Below are 21498 nucleotides of genomic sequence, written 5' to 3'. Positions count from 1 at the left end.
TAAATAGTCTATTACTATGGCATTAGACAAAATTTGTTTCCAATTCCTAAATTAATAGACATTTCATTTTTTCTAAAACCTTAAATTTTTAGAAAAATCGATATAAATTAAAACACCCTTATAAGAGTTTAGCTTACTTTTTATAGACAATTCAAAAATGTCATCAGATTAAGAATGTTTTGTGTAATAACCTTGATATACCACTATTATTTTTAAATTTTAGTGTTAATGGCCTCGTATAGTTCTGTGAAGAAAAAAGCTTTGGATATTAAATCGTTTTCCATAAAAAGACCGAGGCGTATAGAATTGTCCACTCTATATATATATATATATATATATATATATATATATATATATATATATATATATATATATATATATATAGATATATATATATATATATATATATATACATATATATATATATATATAAATGTATATATATATATATATATATATATATATATATATATATATATATATATATATATATATATAATGTGTAAATAAACAGTAAAATACTATATACGAAGAACACTGACTATATTTTTTTATTTACATTACATTATGTTTATATTGTTAAATAGCCTACACATCTTTATAATTTGTAACACCTCTATTACACATCATGTGTACATTATTTGTACACATCTTTTAATTCGCAAGACACTATTGATTTTTTTAACCCCTTCTCAAGAAAGCAAAGACAGGAATACTAACAAAGGGTTGAAATGTTTTTTAAAATATGGTTCTGCTGTCGAGACATCGGTCACCCGGCGTTGCTATAAAATAGTCTACAATCAAATGCGCTGGGAGCTCACGTCATTTAAGTCTGCTCAAAAATATGTTTCTATATTCCAACGAACAACTAAATTTCGTATTACGGAAGGTCCTCTCATTTATTATTGATGTCATAAACGGCCGAAATAATTGTTAATTTTGGTAAGCTGCTGTTTTATAAATAACTACATTTATGTTAAATTATTCTTCTTCTTTTTCAATTAAAAGGACTGAAACTGTAACGAACTTAAAAAGTACCAAAAACCAATGAAAGCCAAATTGACCACATTCTGCTCTAAAATAATGAGCAGTAGACAGAAAGTGTCGCGAAGAAAATTTTGATCCCGATTACTTTTTTTAATTCTTGATTTACGGAGGAAACTATGACAGAAAACTAAGACAGTGGCAAAATGATGAAAAAAACCACACAGAAAATAAAGCTGTTTCATGAAAACTTAATGTACAGGCTCCTAGCAGAGATCCTGAAACAGTTAACCACATCTTTATTCATTTTAAGATGCAGAGACATTAGATGCCGATGGCAACTACTTATATCAGATTACCAAAAGACTTCAAATGACAAGGTACTTATTCATTAGAGCTCTACAAGCTGGTACAGAGGTCCAGAATTTTGGAATGTGTAGCATGAAGAAATGAACGTTGTACAAAAAGCCAATTAGTTGCAGTAGGATAAGTTTATACCGGACAGCTACCAAAAAACACTAAAAATATGGATAAAGATATTAAAGATAACTTTTATGAACAAATTAAAAAATGTACCATAAAATACTATCATATTATGCAGAAATTATTACAGGATGCTAAACGAGAAGATTGGTAGGTGAAGATAATGTAAACACTCCTGACCATGGAGCTGCACGAAGGCGGAGTCAAAATTCACGTAAAGGCAGAAAGATTCTATTGTAAACCAAATTTCGTCTACTGCGCCGTGGTCAGTAGTGTTTGCACTATCTCTAACTCTCCCTCCAACCTTGATGGTTTCGCGCCGAGTTTATTCAGTATTTCACGTGTAGCAATTTTTGAGCGTCCGCTGGTATTTCATCCTCCCACCATCCATGACCAGTCCATAGATGTTTGGTAGGTTTCATGGTTGTACCTTTATCTCTAGACTCCGTTTTATTTTTGTGTTTTCTTTTATTACCCATGTCTCGCATCCACAACATACTATTAGTCTGATAATAGTTGTGTAGACTCTGATGCTAGGAGAGACATATACTAGCAAATACCACGCGTAAAGAGTAAATACCAGGATAATATTTACATTTGTCTGAATCACAAGAGGACACGCTGCAATAAAAAAATTTAATACACTAGAAAGAAGCCAGAGTGTAGCGATTAAAAATAAATGAGGAAAAAATAAAATATATCATTCTCTACCTTTTTCTAGGTCGTTCCAAGACCTTCTTCTATCTGGTCTTTTCCAAAATACATTGTTTCTAAAGCGATTGACATTAATTTATATTACATGTCCTGCTCATCTTAGTCTTTTAACCTTTATACTACCATCCTTAGATCAAAAAGCCGTATATACAGCCAACTGTTTTTTTAACCAAAAAGCGAACCGCAAGGAATTGATTGCTAATTTATTGTCAAAGTTTTACGCCAAGAATCTGGATCTGCGAAGCTTTAAAGAGACATTACGAAAACTAGTAATTAGTAATGCTAAAGTAAAAAATTAATATAACAATAAATATTAAAAAACCCATTAATAACACTAATTATGCATCTTGCACAAAAGAAGAAGAATCAAGAGACAATTTAAACTAAAAAATTGTCAAAATTTTTGTCAACATAATTTACGCAAAAGTACAAGACAGCAATAGTGTCTATTATCTTAAATACTCTAACATAATACTTATTATTCATACATTGTACGTATTTATTTTGTGCATACATGCAGTACTTTGAACATGATCGGTGATATTTACACTAATTGACACTACTGACTAAAAATCCTTCAAAAATCATGCTTATTGAATAAGCAATAATTTACTTATTCTGCTGAGCGTAGCGTAAGGCTTACTTGTCTGATCCAGCTTGATTTCCAGTATTTTCCTTCAGGCGCAATAACTCAAAAATAAACATAGATTTTAATGAAATTTTGTGTAGGCATATCAGTGGCGAATCAAGGAAGAACTGTATAGTTTTTGGTGTATATCAACCATCAAATTGAAATTTATTGCATTCTTTAACTTTTGCAGTAACTTTAGCAAGGGTCGATAGAATAAGACAAAATATTTGGCCGATATCTTGATTTTCACGTGGTGACGTTTGCCTCATGGGATGATGAGGTAGCAATAAATTAGCAATAAAACATGCCACCAAGATGGGTCCTTTAGTCTTTTTCATTGCCAAGATATAGCTATGGCTATGCTCGCTTTACCGTAAAGTTAGCATAATCATCGTGTCTCGAAAGGGGTTACAGCAATAAATTGTTTCTTGGCATAAAACTTTGACAATAATTAGCAATCAATTTCTTGCGGTTCTTATTTCGGTCGATACCTTGGTTTTTCGTGTTTTGAGCTTGGGGATGATGGGGCAGTTTTTGATGATTGGTTAATTTACCAGTCAACAGCAATTAATTAGCAATAAAACATACCGCCAACAATAAAACATACCGCCAAGATGGTCCCTGTACCCATTTTCCTTGCTGGGATATAGCTATGGCTATGCTAGCTTTGCTGTAAAGTTAGCGTAATCGTTGTTTCTCGGTAACAGTTGCAACAACATCTTACTTCTTGAAATAAAACTTCGGCAATAAATTAGCAATTAAATATTTGCGGTTCGCCTTTTGGCCGATATATCGATTTTCCGGGGGTGTTTTGAGCTAAGGGATGATGGGGTAGTTTTTGGGGATTAATTAATATACCAATCAACAGCAATTATTAAGCAATAAAATATGCCTCCAAGATGGGCCATATACCCCTTTTCCTTGCCGGGATATGGCTATGGCTATGCTAGCTTTAGCGTTCATTAATTCCCAGTTGTTTTAAGATACCTATGAGTTTGTCGTGGGTGACCCGGTCAAAGGCCTTTTCAAAGTCGATAAAACATATATACTGGTTCTTCTATATCCCTATATCTTTGAACCAGGACCTGTAAACTAAATAATGCTTCTGTGGTTCCAAAATTGTTTCTGAAACCAAACTGTATTTCACTTAAAAGTACTTCTATTTTGTTGTAAATTCTTGAGTGCAATATTCTTAAGAAAATTTTCAGTACATGGCTCATTAGACTGATAGTGCGATGGTGGCTACATTGTTTAGCGTTTATTTTTTTCGATGTCATTACAAATGTAGACAGTGGCCAGTCTGTTTGTATATGCACTGTTTCGTATATTTTATTGAAGAGGTTTAAAATAGAATGTTTGTTCTCGGAAACGGCTACAGCAATAATTTTTTTTCTTTCCGTAATAAATTAGCAATAAATTATAGTTTTGGTCTAAATTTGGCTTTATAAAATGGATATGCTAACTTTACAAACATCATTTAAATCACAATTCACTCGTATTATGTTTAGTATAAGAAAAATTCACGTGGCACCTAGTCTGACACATTTTTCGCGCAGGCAGTGAATGTGTTAATAGATGTAATTTTATTTATATACGTTGGTAAACTTTTTATTACAATAAAAATACGCCAGACATTTTTTTTTCCATTGAATTTAATACTGTAAAATACTCATTTTTTAACAACTACGATACAAGAAAAATTAGTACTCGTGATGACTAAGAATGACGAAATTTTGGCCGTCAGCGCAGTCAGAAGACGAAGTAAGTATTCGGCGAGAACAAGATGAATGAACGCGGGATAAATAAATAAAAATAAAAATAAAAAATAAAAATAAAAACGTTTATTGCCTGAACGCGGGAACTCGACTATGTGATTTTTAAAGGTCGTGGTTTTTTCACCTACTAAAATAATTTCCGGCGCATCAAGTGGGCGTGACGATTGCAAGATTTTCAAAGTCATTCCTAATTTTGATAAATTGTAGCTAATTATTTGGCATGGTTTAATAATCTTAAATGAAACTATATTATATTCCTAAAAAATATATTTAAAAAAAATATCAGTTTACAATTTTGCATTAACGTGAATAGCAACAACACCATCATCTTCATTCGTGGATAAAGAAATAGCAGCCTTACCACTTCCATCAACATTTACAGTTTTTCCTGTACAAGATCCGTTCTCCAAACTACCAGAAATAACATCACAGTAAGTACCAGCCGGTAATGAGGTTTGAATGCTTTGATTAATGTCTCCTTGTAAAGTAAAAGCTATAAAGCCTTTGTTTCCTCTTCCAAAAGCGATTTGTTGGTTGCCGTCGCTCCACCAGTTAGTGACGTCTGTACCAGCTACAGCGTTTCTGAAGCCGACCATATTGAAGATTTCACGCCATCTGTGTTCACAGACCCAACCATTTGTGCATGTGCCATCAGCATTGAAACCAGGTTGTTGACCAGGTGGACCTAAAATTTAAGTGCACTATTAAATATTACAATATACAAGATTTTTTTAGGAAAAACTAATAAATTTCATACGAGGACATTAGTAATGAGATCTAGTGTTAAGATAAAATACTGAAACTAAAACTAGACAAAACATTAAAATATGAAAGATAAGTTAAAGAAAAAGATTTAGAGGTAGGATACGTAAAATAATCAATCAGTGCCATACAGTAGTCAGAGAGAAATAGGAAAAGGAGGCAAAATCTGAAACGAATCGCAAAGTAAGGCAAATAGGAAAAAATATTCTATATGTAGGTACAGGATATCTAAAGTGTTCTCACGAACCTATCCGAAAGCTATAAATTGCGATAACAAAAGTGTTTGATGGTTTAGAAAGAATAATAGCACAAGGAAGAGAACAAGCAATATTTGTCTTGTATTATTTTTCTTTGTTTTCATATTTACTTAACTCATTAATTTTTATGGCTTCAAAAAAATTCGTTTATTTGATCCCAGCCATGCCAATATTAACTAATTAGATAAATAAAAATAAGTAACATAGTCGCAAACTAAAATCTCAAAAAGCACAATTAAGACTGTACATGGCGTTGATAGTCCTGGTTCTAACCTATGTATCAGAGAATGGATCTTTACAGCCGTTCTGAAGATAGAATATTAAGACACAAAAATAACTTTAAGTTACAGAAATAGTTCGTTGAAAAGATATTCTTCTTTTAGTACCCTGTCCGATTATCGAACTTTTGCGATTATATTGGCAATAATAACTTTGTTTACGGCAACTCAAAACGGATTAGCAGATATCTATTGGTACAACTCTCGGAGATTTCGGAGCCAAGTTGTTCTTCTCTGGCCCGGGCCTTTTCTTCCAGCGATCTTGCTCTGTATTATGAGGTGTAGAAAGTTATATTTCTCTGGACGTCTCATTACATGGCCAAAATATTGTAATTTTCGAATTTTTATTTCTATTTTTTTTTTGTTATTTCTGTGCTCTTTTGTATTCAGCTTAAAATTAATTTATTTGATCAAGGTTTAATGTAATATCTCTATTAATCAGAATTTTCTTTAGTTTATAGAAGGCAGCTCTGGCCTTTTCAATGCAAATTTTTATGTCTTCGCTTATATCTCAGTTATCGTTAACATTGGCGCCCAAATAGGTAATATTGTGGATTCTTTCTAACTCTATTTCATACGCTCTGATGTTCATTGGTTGTAACTCTGTTTTTCTGAAAACTATAAGTGTTGTCTTAACACTGTTAAGCTTTAACTCATATTCAACACCTGTCTCGGTCCCCTGTTTGTAAGCAGTTACAACTCTTTTTCATTGGACGCAATTAGTACCGTGTGGTCTGGGTATCTGAGTTTGTTGGTACTAATCCTGTTGATTTTAATGCTTACATCTTTATCTAAGTCTTATTTGAAAATGAATACGGAGTAGATATAAAAAAGTAGAAGCGATAAAATATACCCCTGCCTCATTCCACTTCGTATTTCCACTGCTTCCGTTGTATTTTAACCAGTTCGTATGTTCGCACATTGATGCCAGAACAAATGTTTGATAATACATAGGTCTTGGTCATCAATTCCTACATGTTTCAAGACACCTATCACTATGTCGTGAGTAACCCGGTACTTCTATTTTGTTGTAAACTCTCGAGTGCAGTTATTTAAGAAAATTTTTAGTACATGGGTCATTTGACTGATAGTGCGATGATCGCTACATTGTTTAGCGTTTATTTTTTTGGAATCAATATAAATGTTGACAGTAGCCAGTCTGTTGGTATATTCCCTATTTTGCATATTTTATTGAAGAGGTTTAAAAGCGAATGTTTGCCTTTATCGTCGAGTAATTTGATTATTTCGGTGGAAATTTCATCTGGACCGGTTGCTTTCCTATTCTTTGATAGTTGTATAGCTCTTTTTGTTTTATCGAAGGTTATGTTTGGACCAGTTGATATATTTTTGATTTGTATTTCTGTTCTTTCATCATTATACAGTTCCTCAATATATTCCCTCCACCTCTCCTGTTTGTCTTATTCATTAACTATGATATTTCCTTGTTTATCAAGTAAACTACTTGAAGTTGACCTATATGGTCTACTTATTTCTTGCACCTTTTTGTACATATTAAACGTGTCATTCTGTTTCTGCAGTTCTTCTTTTTCAATATATTTGCCCCAGTACCATTTTTCTTTTGCATCCCGGATTTTCCTTCTGATTTGTTTACTGCTTTTGTTGTATTTCTCAATGTTTATATTTTTCTGTTTTTGTCGGATTTCCATTAGTCTTAATATTTCATAAGTAAACCATTGTTGGTTGCGTTTATTAATAATTTTATACATTTTGGTTGTTACTTGCATGATGGTTTTGATCTGATTCCAGTGGTCTTCGATCTTATGTGTTTCCTCCGATTTTTCGAACTTCTTTTTTATCTCGTGTATGATTGCTTGGCTATTATCTCGAATACAGTCAGTGTGTTCGGTTAGTCGGTTTTGGCGTTTTACTTTTTTAAGTTTGAGTTTTATATAGCTGATTAATAAGTTATGATCTGAGGGGACATCTGCTACTGGTAGTGTTTTAGTTATCTTGATTGAATTTCGAATGTTTTTTTGTCTACCTTTTTTGACTTTGGCATTGAGGTCCCCCAGTATTATAATAATGTCTTTATTTTTCAGATGACTTATTACCATCTTTATATTATTACAAAATTTCATCTTTGTCATAAATGTCATCTTTACTACTGCTTGCTCTAGGTGCATTAACATGGACCAGAATAATACCTGCTGGGTTTGAGTTTAATTACATTATTCTGTCTGAAATGTAACTTACAGATTTATCTACAGATTTCTTTGTGTATAATAAATACTATACCATTCCGATGGTTATTGCCTTCTTCTCTGAAGTAGAATACGTCTATGCTACATTTACCAGTTATCGGCCAGCGCATCTCGCTTATCTCAAGAACTGGTATATTGAGCTTTATTATTTTACGTATGGTGTTTTTTATCTTACCAGGTCCGTAGAGACTTCTCACGATCCATGTTCCTATTCTCATACCTGATTTTATTCTTATTCTGTTTTTCTATTTTCACAGAGATTTCGCTAAATAACGGCCTGGGAAGACTTGTGTGCTTGTCTTCTCCTGCCGCATCTTGTTCTCCGAGGACCATGATCAGTATACCTTTCCTTATTATATGCCAATGCCATTATGAATGAATGTATGAACGTAATGAATGTATAGTAATGGGGTGGTTTCCCGCTGTCTTCCCCAGCACAGTTTCTCAACCATTTAAACTCTCAACCTTAAACATCCATCCATGCTTGTAATAGTATGGTTTCAAGCCGATCCAGAATCATTTCCTATGCGCATTGAGCTGATACTGATGATTATAGGAAAAAGATCACTAGATTTTGGAAGGATAAAGAAAACGGACATGTTTGCTCTCAGTGAGGATTAAAAGAAAAGCATGGCTTGCGTGGGCAGGGTCGCTTCCCTGAAGTAGACCTACTGGGATCGTAGAAAAGTGTCTACTCGCTACCCCTGAAAAGATTATACAACAAATAACTAAATCTATCTATAATGGACAAGACATGTATCTTTGGAATAAGAATCAAATGCGATAAAAAGATTTACAAAAACACAAAACCGCACGGTACCAAAAAATAAATAAATACTTCCAGGTACTCCCACATGGGAAACTTAAGCACAAAACAGTATTAGAACGAAAAACAAAACATTATGACATAAAAATAAAGGTTAAAATAAATTTTAAGAAGACATAAGTTTCGAAAGCAACTGAAAATGATATCTGTAGAATATGCAAAACCTATTTTCCTATTTTTAATTCTGTTTCATTATTTATCTTTATTTTTTTTTTGTTTTTAGTAAGAGTAAGTTTTAAACGAGGGATTTTAGTGTTTTAAAGTTGATATGATGAAATACCTATGAGCCAAAGGTGCTAAAAACATCTATGGAACTATCTATGAAGATAAAGTGTATTATTATTACGAAGATTATCATGCTATAATAGGAGTCAAAAGGTCTTAGATGGCTAGTTTATATTCAATTAATTAATGAGAAATATACAAAATTACCAATACACTTAACAAACCAGCTACGTATTTTGGTCAAATATGTCAAAAAGACATTTTATTTGGAATAAGATAGATCGAAGTAGAAATACTGACACAGATTTTTCCCTATACTCTAACTATTTATAATATATAATTTATATTACCTTGATCATGGCCATTAAAATCATAACTTGACATTATCCTCGTAGTACCATATGGATGGGCCAACATGAAAGCTATTGCCATCTTATAAGGTTTGGGGTTCTTATACGTAAGAATAGCTGATGATCCATCTCTTTGGTTGTCATGGTTGTCAATAAAGGCAACTGCATCAGTTCCTGCTAATAAACCCCATTCTGTACCCCAGTTCTCTAAATAGTGGAGAGGGTTGTGGCCTTGGAAGGCATTACCCAATTCGGTACCGTATTTGAATTCTAGCACTGCTCCAAAGCTGTTATATTCAGTTTTCTTCACTGCCTCTCCTCCTACAATTAACAGTAAATGTTAGAATATTATGCATATAAAATAATAATGTAGTTTAAAACAGAGTGGAAGAGTTGATACATTTTGAGCTTTATTGATTAATTATTCTGGTATAGTATTTAATCATTATTTAATTCACTTTATTTACTTTTTATATTTTAAACTACTACGTAAGTTATTTCATTTTCTGTTTATCTAAGATTCTTTAGCAGTGAAGCGAAATGCGAGTCGACCGCCTACCCCGCTTGGCTATCTGAGCGACTTGTGACTATTGTTCAGTAATTTTTTTAATGTAATTAAATAGTCATAAACAGGTATTTCACTTACTCGCATTTTCCTCAATTATGATTAAGCAATCGGCCAGTAGCCTGAAAAGTAACAGTCACTGTTCGAAAATTTTACTTGTAATTGTTATTAATGTCCTAAGGATGGGGAAACTTCCTTTTTCAAAACTTTGATGAGAGCAACAAGGGTAAACCCATAAATAGGGCTCACAAAGAGATCCTAGTCTGAATCAGCTGGGACAACGCAAGCTTCCGCCTCCAGGCCAATGACGAGAGCGAAATCCTTAAAATGTGCGCTTACACAGTATATATTGCAGATAAAAATGGAGTGAGGTTAAAGGCTGAGCGGATACTAAGCCGATTATGGATTAGTGTAATACTCAACTATAAGCTATTTGGAGAATGACTCCTTTGAAAAAAGGACACTTCTTAATTTTTTCTATGGACAAAAAGCCTTTAAGAAGGTCAAGAGGCTTGACGTACGTCCGTATTTTGATATATAAATAATTTATTTCCATACCAAAAACGACGAAAAACGTATGAAGGTTAGTGACGCAGAAACATTAATGTTGCAAGCTGTTGCAGTTACAACTTTGACGGTTCAAGCCAAACAACATAGGCTAAAGATGTTCGAAATTCAAAGCTCTAAGGCAGCATTCGGGACAAGTAAAACTCTAAGTAAAAAGGGCCTCCCTAAAGGAACCAAGTCCGGGGAGAGCGTACAAGCTAAGAATACTGCAGATCTTTCGCATAAGGTCTGTACCGTTAGAACTGGAGATAGTGTTAGTCTGCTCAAAAGGTCGGAGGCCACTAAGGAGGTAACCATCGCCACGGAAGAGGTAGAATTCTAAATTGAGGTAGATTAGTAGTCTTCACCGAGCAGTAGTTATCACGCCAAGGCTGCATCGGCTTTTGCAAAAGGTTTGACGAATAAAACTTACGTTTAGCCCTACTTCAGAAAGCTTATCTTTATAATGAAAAGATTGCAAGCCTGACGACAAAACAATGTGAAGTACTATGTAATTCCTTTGCCCTTTTCTTTCCTTTGTAATTCCTAACCCCTAGCTTGCCTAGTATATCATAATGATGTAAAATTATAAACTAATTCCAGCGCTTTTTACCGGAGATTTTATTACAGGTATCCTGAACGTATGCACGGACCAAACATTAAAAGATGGTTGGTCTGCTCTGCCTACTTTGTAGGAGATAAGCCTGTCCTTTAGGCATACTATAAAATATAAATGCTTACAGCCAAAAGGACAATCTTCAACTTTTACTGAAAAGAGATGTTAACGCTTATCATTTGGTGTAAAGAAGTACAAACATCAACAGTACAGGTAAGTCGTTTTATAATTTATTTTAAGTACCAGGTTAGAAATTGCCAATACAGAAAACAAAACTTAATTTTGTCACAGCCACTTAAAAAGAAGTTTTAGATGTGAACAAAGCTGTCGACATATAGGTTTTACTACCTGCGCTATGTGGATTACCTGGCAGTACCACACAAAGACCGTATTGCCACGACAGTCTAAAGACTAATATAAATTGTTCTGAGAGAGGTGGATAACTAGTGTAAAGTTGAAGTCCGTTAACCTGCAAAAAACATCAGTTCTTACTTTTACTAGAAAAAGGTACCACAAGAATTACATCCACCGGTGCTCAGGTAAGTAGAGATTTCATCTGTGTGTCTGACCAACTACTTAGGTTTAATATTTGACCAGAAGCTGACGTGGAATCACACAATAAAACTATAACACAAAAGGCTACAATGACCCTTGGCAGATGTAGGTGACTATGTGAAAAGAAATGGGACTAAGTTCAAAATTTAACCTTTACACGGTTATATACACGGGTTATAAGGTCCATGATGACTTACATTTTAGTAGCGTGGTGAACAAAGATGCAACAATTTGAAACGATTCGACTGCTTAGTTGCACACAAAGGCTTGTTTGCTTGAGTGTCATGGGAGTCATGATAATTACCCCTACAGATGCGTTAGCGGTGTTGCTAAACTTGCAACCGTTGCACATATAGGAAGAGTCTAGGTTAACAGTACACAGGCTAATCCAGATTCAATCTCCCATAAAAAAGGAGCCGATTAATGTTCTGCTTATGCCTGTAGACTGAATGGATTAAATAAATAGAGTAAACAAAGTGATGACTAGACACTTAAGGCTCAATAAGCATTTGAGCCACATGAACTTGATGGAAGAGGATAGTTGTTAGTTCTATCTAGAAGAGGAAGAAACCTCTCTAAACTTCCTATATTAGTCTAAACAAAACACAAGGCTACGGTTTCGAAAGGAAAAACCAAAAGCATCATTCTATATGAAAATGACTCTTCTTAAGGCCGTGAAAGCTCATTAAGAGAATAGGGCTGAATAATAGGCACTGGATCATATCGAAGGCTACCCTAGTTGTAATCTTTAATCTGTATTTCTAACGAGAAGAAATAACGCATAATTTGTTTAGATCAAATCTACGTTTGTTTATAATTATACATACACACACAAATATTTTAAATAAACTTAAAAAATATTCTGTGGTCTCATACCTAAATCTATAACTTCTTGATAGAAGAAAGGTCTTCCGCTCAAACCGTTTCCTGTCAGATCCTTAACGCTGCCATAAATAGCTTCTAGATCAGCGGGCCACATATGCTTGGCAGCATCCACTCTAAATCCTGCTACTCCCAAGTCTACCAAATGGTTCAGGTATTCAACAATTTTTTGACGAACATAATCATGACTCTATAATCAGAATAGTATAAAAATATCACTATAATCATATCACATATTACATATGATATTAAAATATCACAAAGATTTTTTAAAGAAAAAAAATACTATTCATTGTTTCAAGATTAATGTGCTACAAATGACTATGTAGATAGACTATATAGGACTAAAGCATAGTTAAGTAAGGAAATATTATATCCGCACAGTATATAGTTAATAGGAGTCTTTGCTAAGGTTGCTGTCTGCGGTGTCTTGGATCTGCACAATAAACGAAAATTAAAATGGTAAATTTCGGCAACTCTATAGACTAAACTAAACAGTACAATTAATGGGGCGGAAATTTTGATAATATATAAAAATTTAAAGTGAAGAATGATGTTGAGATGACGTATTACCGAAGTTATGGAGTAGAATCATTTGAACGAAGAGTCATGGTAGGATAAAAAAGCAATGAGGAAGAATAAAAGTCTATGGCGTTTAATGATAGAAGCATAAAATATTGGTTTTATTAAAACGATAAATATAGTAGAGTGGCTTAGCTATTTCATTCTTTAGCATAGGAATTGTAGTATACTATAGTAAACATGCACAAACCTGGTCCAAATCTGGTAATCCACTGAGCCAACAATTCCTAATATTGTTCGCGTCTTGATAATTGTTGACATCACATTGAGAATGAAAGTCATTTGATCCAAACGTCACATGAACCTCCTGCAGTACCACCACCAGATGTCGCTGACATGTGATTGAAGACAGCATCGACGTATATTCTGTAGAAAACAAGTAATTTATTAATTTTAACAAGCTGAAAAGATATTTTCTTGAAGAAAATATCTTCAAGATAGACATAATAATTTAGGAAAATTAAAAACGGTGAATTTCATATTATTTAAACGTTGATAATAGACAAATAAAATTTCCTATGAAAGTCTTTCGTTTTACAAAAAATCGATTTACCAAGAATCTGTTCGCCGTAGAAAAAAATATTTTAAATAAAAAATGTAGCTGAGAAAATTAAATAAAAATATTTATTAGCACTTTTTATGTAGAATAAACCGTTCTATCACAAACAACGCTTGAAGCGACCGTCGATTTTGAATATCAGTTAAAGAGTTCAACCTTCGTATGCAATTTTTGTATTTTGCCGCAAATAAACTTAGATTTTATAAAAGTGTTAAATAAATAAACAAGGCTCGATTTTTCCATTTTTATGATTCTCATGACTAACCTTTAAAACGTATACCATGAAATTTAAGTTTTGAGTTTTAGCAACAAGTGTGAGGCATTTGATATATGCTTAAGAAACGCTCAAATGAAACTTTCACATAACAAACGATCTAAAACATTTAAAACTTTTTTTTCCAAAAATACTAGTACGTTTTCCAAAGGAACCAAGCTTCTACTATAAACTTTATTTAAGATCGTCTTCTTGGAAGCATTTCCCGTGACGTGCGATTGTTTGTAATGTAAAATATTAAATTCTGCGTTTTTTATTCATATTTCAAATGCCTCATAATTATTGCCACAAACCAAAATTGAAATTTCATATTATATGTTTTAAAGATTGATCTCTACAAATAAAAATTTTACTACAACTTAAGATGAAAGTGATCAATTTTATTGATCTCGTAAGAATTATCAAAAATGGCAAAAATCGCGCCACGTTTATTTATTTAACACCTTTATAAAAACTGAGTTTATTCGTGGCAAAATACAAAAACTGCACAAGAAAGCTACTCTCTTTTCCTTTTTGATTCAGCTTATTCATATGATTTTTAGGGGTCAACTATATGATGACTGGACTAATAGATCTTCACAAAAAATGGAAAGACAATTACAGCATTACGAGGATTATGTGTCCTTTCGGTTTATATAAGTGGTTTTTTTTTCGAATCTTAAGTTTTTAAATTATTTAAAGATGTGATTTAAAAATAAATATATTCCATGTAGGAACTTAAAATACTAAACTTAAAATACACTCTGGGCCAAAATTAACCGGCCACCTTAAAAATGGGTAATTTTTGATTTCTTATATCTCCTAAACCTGTTGTCCGATTTAAGGGATTTTTTTAATATGTTATAGCCTTATTCCTTGACAATATCTTTATAATAATATTGTTGTTAAACAGGTAAATTTTTATTGTATACCGGGTGTACGAATCAAACTGTATTTTTTTCTTAAAGTTTGCATCACCCTGTGGAATATTCTAGCATTTGTAGAATACTGAAGTTAAACCGTAACTATAGCCTCATGCTTTCTCAATATTTTGTTTTTTGATTGATTTGCTTATGTTGGATAATACAAAAGTTAGGTGCTTTAACAACTAGACATGTTATTTATCGATTTTTATCGGAGAAAAAATAATCTTTTTGAAAAAAATTCATTTGTTACAGTAAAAATCCAATGAATAAAATCTTCAAAGAAAATTCAAATTAACAATATTTTGGAAATTAAAGTCTAATTGAAAAAAAATTGGGTATCAATAATGAGTGTTGCCGCCTCTAGCCCTTAAGACTTCTTGGAGCCGGTTTGGCAATCCATTCATGATATCCTGGATATCAGATTGGGGGATATTGTGCCACTCCTCTACCGCAGCTGTCTTCAGCTATTCAAAGGATGCAGGTGCTGGTACTCTTGCTCTTACCCGTCTTTTGAGGTTGTCCCAGATATGCTTAATTGGGTTAAGATCGGGACTGTATGCTGGCCATGGTAGAATTTAATTTCCGAACTCATTAAGTTACTCACGGGTAGATCTTGCCGTAAGTACATCGTTTTCGGCCTTGACCGGGCCTGCGGTTGTACGATCCTGTCTCCCGCAATCGTCTGATGGCATCTTGTACCATAGTTCTGGGTACATCGAGTATACCAGCGATATGACGTTGACTGTAACCAGCATCAACTAAAGCCACTGCCCTAGCAGCATCTGTTGGAACGAGTGGCATTTTTAAAATCACAAACAATAAATAAGCACTAAAATTTCAACTTAAACAATATTCGCTCACAGTGATACAAAATTACAATTTTAATTGTTAATTTTAATTACAATTTTAATTTTAATTACAAATTGTTCAAGAATTGTTATTAACACGGAAACAGATTTGCAACAATGTTGTACAACGGCTATATGTCAAAAATCCTTCGATGACAAAAATTTAGGAAACAAACTGTCACAGGTAATGTACACAAAACAAATTTTAGATTAAACTACCTAACTTTTGTATTATCCAACATAAGCGAATGAATCAAGCAATATAATGTTGAGAAAACATAAGGCTGTAGTTAGGTTTTAATTTCAATATTTTATAAATGCTAGAATATTCTACAGGGTGATGCAAACTTAAAGAAAAAAAACACAGTTTAATTCGTACACCCGGTATACAATGAAAATTTACCTGTTTAGCAAGCATATTATTATAACGATATTGTCAAGGCATAAGGCTATAACATATTAAGAAAATCACATAAATCGGACAACAGATTTAGGAGATATAAGACATCAAACATTACCCATTTTTAACGTGGCCGGTTAATTTTGGTCCAGAGTGTAGCTTAAAATAAATAGCTTACATAAACTATAAAAATGGTTAAGAAGAGAAAAACTCAAACAAATGAATTATTTAAATACAAATCCTAATTTTTTACTACTTTAACAAATACTTTGTACTTTAACTTCGTAATAAAATGATAGAATGATGGGAGGAAAATAGAAAAAAAGACAAACTAGAACTATAAGAAACGTTAATTCAAAATGTTTACAATAGAAAGAAATACTTAGGATTAAAAAAGAAAGGCAGCGGCAAATTAATCAAAATTTAAAATTTATTTAGATGATTTCGTGGCAGAAAAAGTGTTTCCTTATATTTCTACGAAATAAGGAAAAATGTGATATACATTTAAAGAATATCATTAAGATTTTCTCGCTAAGTATAATTGACCAAATTTTTGTTGGTACAAGTTTGTTGTGATTTCCTCTGGAGACAGAGGTAGGCTTTAGCATGTCAACCTGCCCTTCCGAGGTTGGTTTAGAACGGTGTCGGCCGATATGCGCTCGACCGTTTTGCGCCCTTACCTGAAATCGGCCGGTTCTAAAACTTTCTTAATGGAGATGTATAGCTAATTATTTTCTTATATCCACCGTTTTGCGCTCTCTTGTAATCGACGTTTAATTTTATTCTACGATAACGATCAGGTAACGGTTAGGCTAGTAAAATTAGTTTTAAAAAATCATAAAATAATAAAAATAAACCATCTTCCCTTCACACTTTCATTCATGCTTAGTTTATACATAATATAAACATTGGCGTGTTTAGAAGATGTGTTTTTTATTTTTTCATTTTTTTTCGTTTTTTGTTTTAATTTGTTAAGTAATTTTTTTTGGTTTTTTTTTTTATTTTTTTTTGTTTGTTTTTTTCGTTTTTTTTTCAAACTTTTTGTACAGTAAAATACAAAAAATTCTTGAGAATAAAAAATTGTCTATTTATTGCAGCTTCTGGATATATGCCAATGTCCTTAAACACAATCTTAAGTCCCTTGTATCTTTATATTTCTGTAAAGTTTTGGATATTCTTTCATCAAGATTATTATATATTTTCTTGCGCCGCTTTCCTTCTAGATTGAAAGTAAATCGATCATAAAGATGATCACAATATTCTGCTTCTTTAACCAGGCACTTCACTAATTGGAATAGATTGGGATGTGGTCTTATTAATGTATTCAGACGATGATTCCAACCTTCTAAAACGTTATTACTGCGATGTCTTTGATCATGGCAATTCCACATTTCTTTGATAATGTGATTATTTTCTAACCATTGTTTGACAAAGTAGTCATAAAACTGTTCCATTTTTTCAGAAATAGGAGAGGTTTCTTGAATGCATAACCAGCCATCATCGATATCTTCTATGGGTAGATACGCTAACGCAGCACACATTCTTATGTGCAAACGTATCTCTTCGTTGTCAGTATATTCAGAAACAAGTCCAATATTTTGAACATTTTTCCATATACATTGATTGAAATGAAAATTACAACCAGAAATTTTGGCTTCGGGAAAATAATTTTCTAAGGCACAAATCACTGCCTGTTCAAAATCCAGTTTTATAAGAGATAGTTTCTCTTTCATTGATGAAAATAAAATATCATATGTCTCTTTGGTTTTGTTAGGAAGTAACGCAAATATCAATGAAATTGTATTTGTCTCCTCTGACATACTACCAATATGGATATGAACGGTATATATTTGACTAAATTGCTTACTGCAGCTTTTGAATGTTCCATCCATAAATACAGTGTCCTTACTGTTAACCAAAATCTATCCCTCCAGCGATCTCTCATTTTGGGATTTCTAGTTACTAATTATATCTAAACAATTAACTTCCAGGTAGAAGGATTATAAACAGAGGTATTAAAGAACACTCTGTTGTTCGACAGTATTAGAAAAAATTAATAATTTTGCTAGTTTTGATTTGACATTTTTTTTAAAATCTAAAGGAAAAAGATGTTTCTGTTTATTTGACATGTTAGTTTGTTCATTGCAGGTTCACCAGACTATTATTGTAGAATGAAATTAAAATTATATTGCAAGAGAACGCAAATCGGTCGATTAAGGAAACTATAGTAGTTAGATATTTCTATTATGAAAATTGCAAAGCGCAAACCGGTCGATTTAAAACATTACTACAAAAACATTACTAACCAACAGATAACTGTATTGAAAAAATCAAAATTAAGTCGTATTTTTACCTGACTCCCACGTTGTTACAACGTTGTACCATATTAGCAAACGCACTTTCATCTCCGGATCGGGTAGTGAGTTGATAACTTACTGGTTGGTATCGTTCCCACCACGGTCTGTCCCCTATTACGGAATTTTCATTTGGTGGAGACACCTAAAAGAATATTTATGGCATAAAAATATTATTACACCAGTAATCTATTTTTAACCATAAAGAATTTTCTGCCAGGTTAATAAAAAGGCGCCAACCTTAACTCTAAATGGAAGACGCCAAAACCAAATTTTTTGAAATTCTAATGTATGTAAATGTAATGTAAGTAAATCAATATTATTTGTGAGTTTTTTTTTTGGTTTATTTTTGATTATAAAACTTATCAACCCAGGAGAGAAGTTCCTCATTGTCCCTTATACTCTGTTACACTCTTTTGTACTCTCTGGGACTCAAATAATATTTTCAATAGTGTGAGTAATTTTTCAACTGCTTATACAGAATCATCTAGTCGTTTAAAAAATGTCAAAAAAATATGGTGATTGGTGTTTTAAATAAATGGAAGTATTTTAGTATTTTACATTATCTAAAAATAGTTTTTACCGAAGTAATTTTATTTTTTATAAGATGAATGAGATAAAAATTTTGAATAAAATCCTTTATAAAAAGGTATATAAAAAACCCAGTTGGGCTATGTTGCATTGACAAAACGTTTTCGGAATAAATATTCCATCATCAGTGTCTAGTTAATACATGGATGTAGCCACTAAATATGTAGGTAAAAACCCTTTAAAAATTATTAAATAAGATTTGATTTACATTATGTCTAATTTACAGTTAAGATGTTAAAGTTACCGTTGGATTGGTAACATGGCGACATATGACTCTACATTAGTTGCGAGTCCTGAGACGGTATGTCTACGAGGACTTTGTCAAAGCAACTGACAAAGCATAATGTAAATCAAATCTTATTTAATAATTTTTAAAGGGTTTTTACCCACATATTTAGTGGCTACATCCATGTATTAACTAGACACTGATGATGGAATATTTATTCCGAAAACGTTTTGTCAATGCAACATAGCCCAACTGGGTTTTTTATATACCTTTTTATAAAGGATTTTATTCAATTTTTTTTAATATATGGTATACAGCCAAATACAGGAACTTTGTTTCCTTGTGGATTTTATGAATGAGATAATACTTTGATTTACGTGTAGGAATATTTAGAAAAAAATGTTACCCCAAAGAGAAAAAAAATTGAATACTCTCTTTGAATTAATAAGATCTGGAGGGTCCGGAGATCTGGAGGTTCATCATAAGAAGACCCTCCAGATTATCATTTATGATTTAAGATCGAAACATCTGATCTTTAATAGTTTTAATTTCAAAAACCTTGTTCTCAAATTAATTGGGTGAAAGGGATTGTTTATAGGACTAAGCTTTGATAAGCTCTGTATACAAGATACTGTACATATTATATTGATAAATAAGTTTATAACCTCATTTATTGGAAGATTTACATGGATTTTCTGTAAAACACCTTATTGGATCTTTATTTTCTGAATCATTTTAACTATTACCTTCCGATTGATCTGAATCTTCATTCACATATTATTTATTCAGCGATAAAGAAATATCTGGCTATTGATCAGCAAATAAATAAAGGCATTTTCTGTATATCTATTTTTAATTCAGGAAAGATTTTTGGATCAAAACATGACAGATCTTAAGAGTCGCTTTTTATCGAAAAATTTATATAAATATATATATATATATATATATATATATATATATATATATATATATATTGTATATATACAAATTCAAACTTTGGACAGGGGCCCATCTTGTCTTTCGTCGGTGCTTTCATACATTTCGCGATAAAAGGATTCGAAAACCTCAACGATTTTGGTTCTATCCGTAGTAATGTTTTCATATTTATTTCTTATTTTGTACATATTTTTGTTGCCTTCGTATTGTTCGTATTTGGCCCCAACATAGTTGTAGTAACTGTATATAGCATCGGCATTAAAAATATGAATTACTGTGATAACTGCCAATCTTAAAGAAGATCATATATAAGGAAGAAAAGAAAGAAATTATTACAAACATTGATTTGTCTGTACACTTAGGATATGACAAGATATGAAGCTGTAGAAGCGATAGAATAAAGAAATTGTGGTGTCTTTATTTTATTTTAAATTTTCATGTATATTATTCGGTATATCCGGTAAAATATTTCAAAGGAATCATTTATATATCTAAAAAAAACTAAAAACTAAGTTAAACGAATATTATGTATTTTTGATCACATATAACGTTAGAGTATTTTTTAATGTAACTTCATATTTAACTTTCGATTTTGTTTAAAAAGTATACAATACCTGAACACCAGCAAATCCTTTAGGTCCCAAGAAGTTCTCGCATTCACTAGCAATAGCATCCCAATGCCATTCAAATAGGTGAACAATAGTGTTTCTTCCTTCAGCGAAGTGATTATCCTTCTGTCCAATTACATTGGAAACAGTAACGCTCAAGGCGCAAAACAATATCACAATTTTCATGCTGGTCACTCACTGCTATCTACCCTATTAAAAAACTTCTGCCGAATACTCATAAACACGAAAACACCTATCTATTTATAAAATAAAACTGCGAATTAGATCTTTATCGGTATAAAGTGTGTTCTTTTTAAAATGATCGAGATTAAAGATAAATTCAAAATTCAAGTTATCGAAAAATTCAAAGTATAGTTCAAAGATTTATTAGTCGGTTTTAATATATGAGGCCCCTAGAAGTCAAGGGGTCTAAGTAACAAAATCAACATTTTGAGAAAACTCAAGTCAAAGTCGGAAGATTATTGTAAGAAGGAAATTTAAAATTGCATTATTTTGACCATGTAAGAAGGATAATCAGGAGTTG

At 32.3% G+C, this 21498-nt stretch overlaps 1 pseudogene; it reads right to left on the bottom strand.

Moving 5' to 3' along the window:
• Positions 1–4836: 4836 nt before the first annotated feature.
• LOC140439575 (alpha-amylase-like) lies at positions 4837–21207 on the bottom strand (annotated as a pseudogene).
• Positions 21208–21498: the final 291 nt, after the last annotated feature.

The sequence above is a fragment of the Diabrotica undecimpunctata genome, chromosome 4 (genome assembly GCF_040954645.1).
Source record: "Diabrotica undecimpunctata isolate CICGRU chromosome 4, icDiaUnde3, whole genome shotgun sequence".
NCBI lineage: Eukaryota > Metazoa > Arthropoda > Insecta > Coleoptera > Chrysomelidae > Diabrotica > Diabrotica undecimpunctata.
The sequence above is the reverse complement of the archived record's forward strand: the minus strand, read 5'-3'. Positions and strand labels throughout refer to the sequence as shown.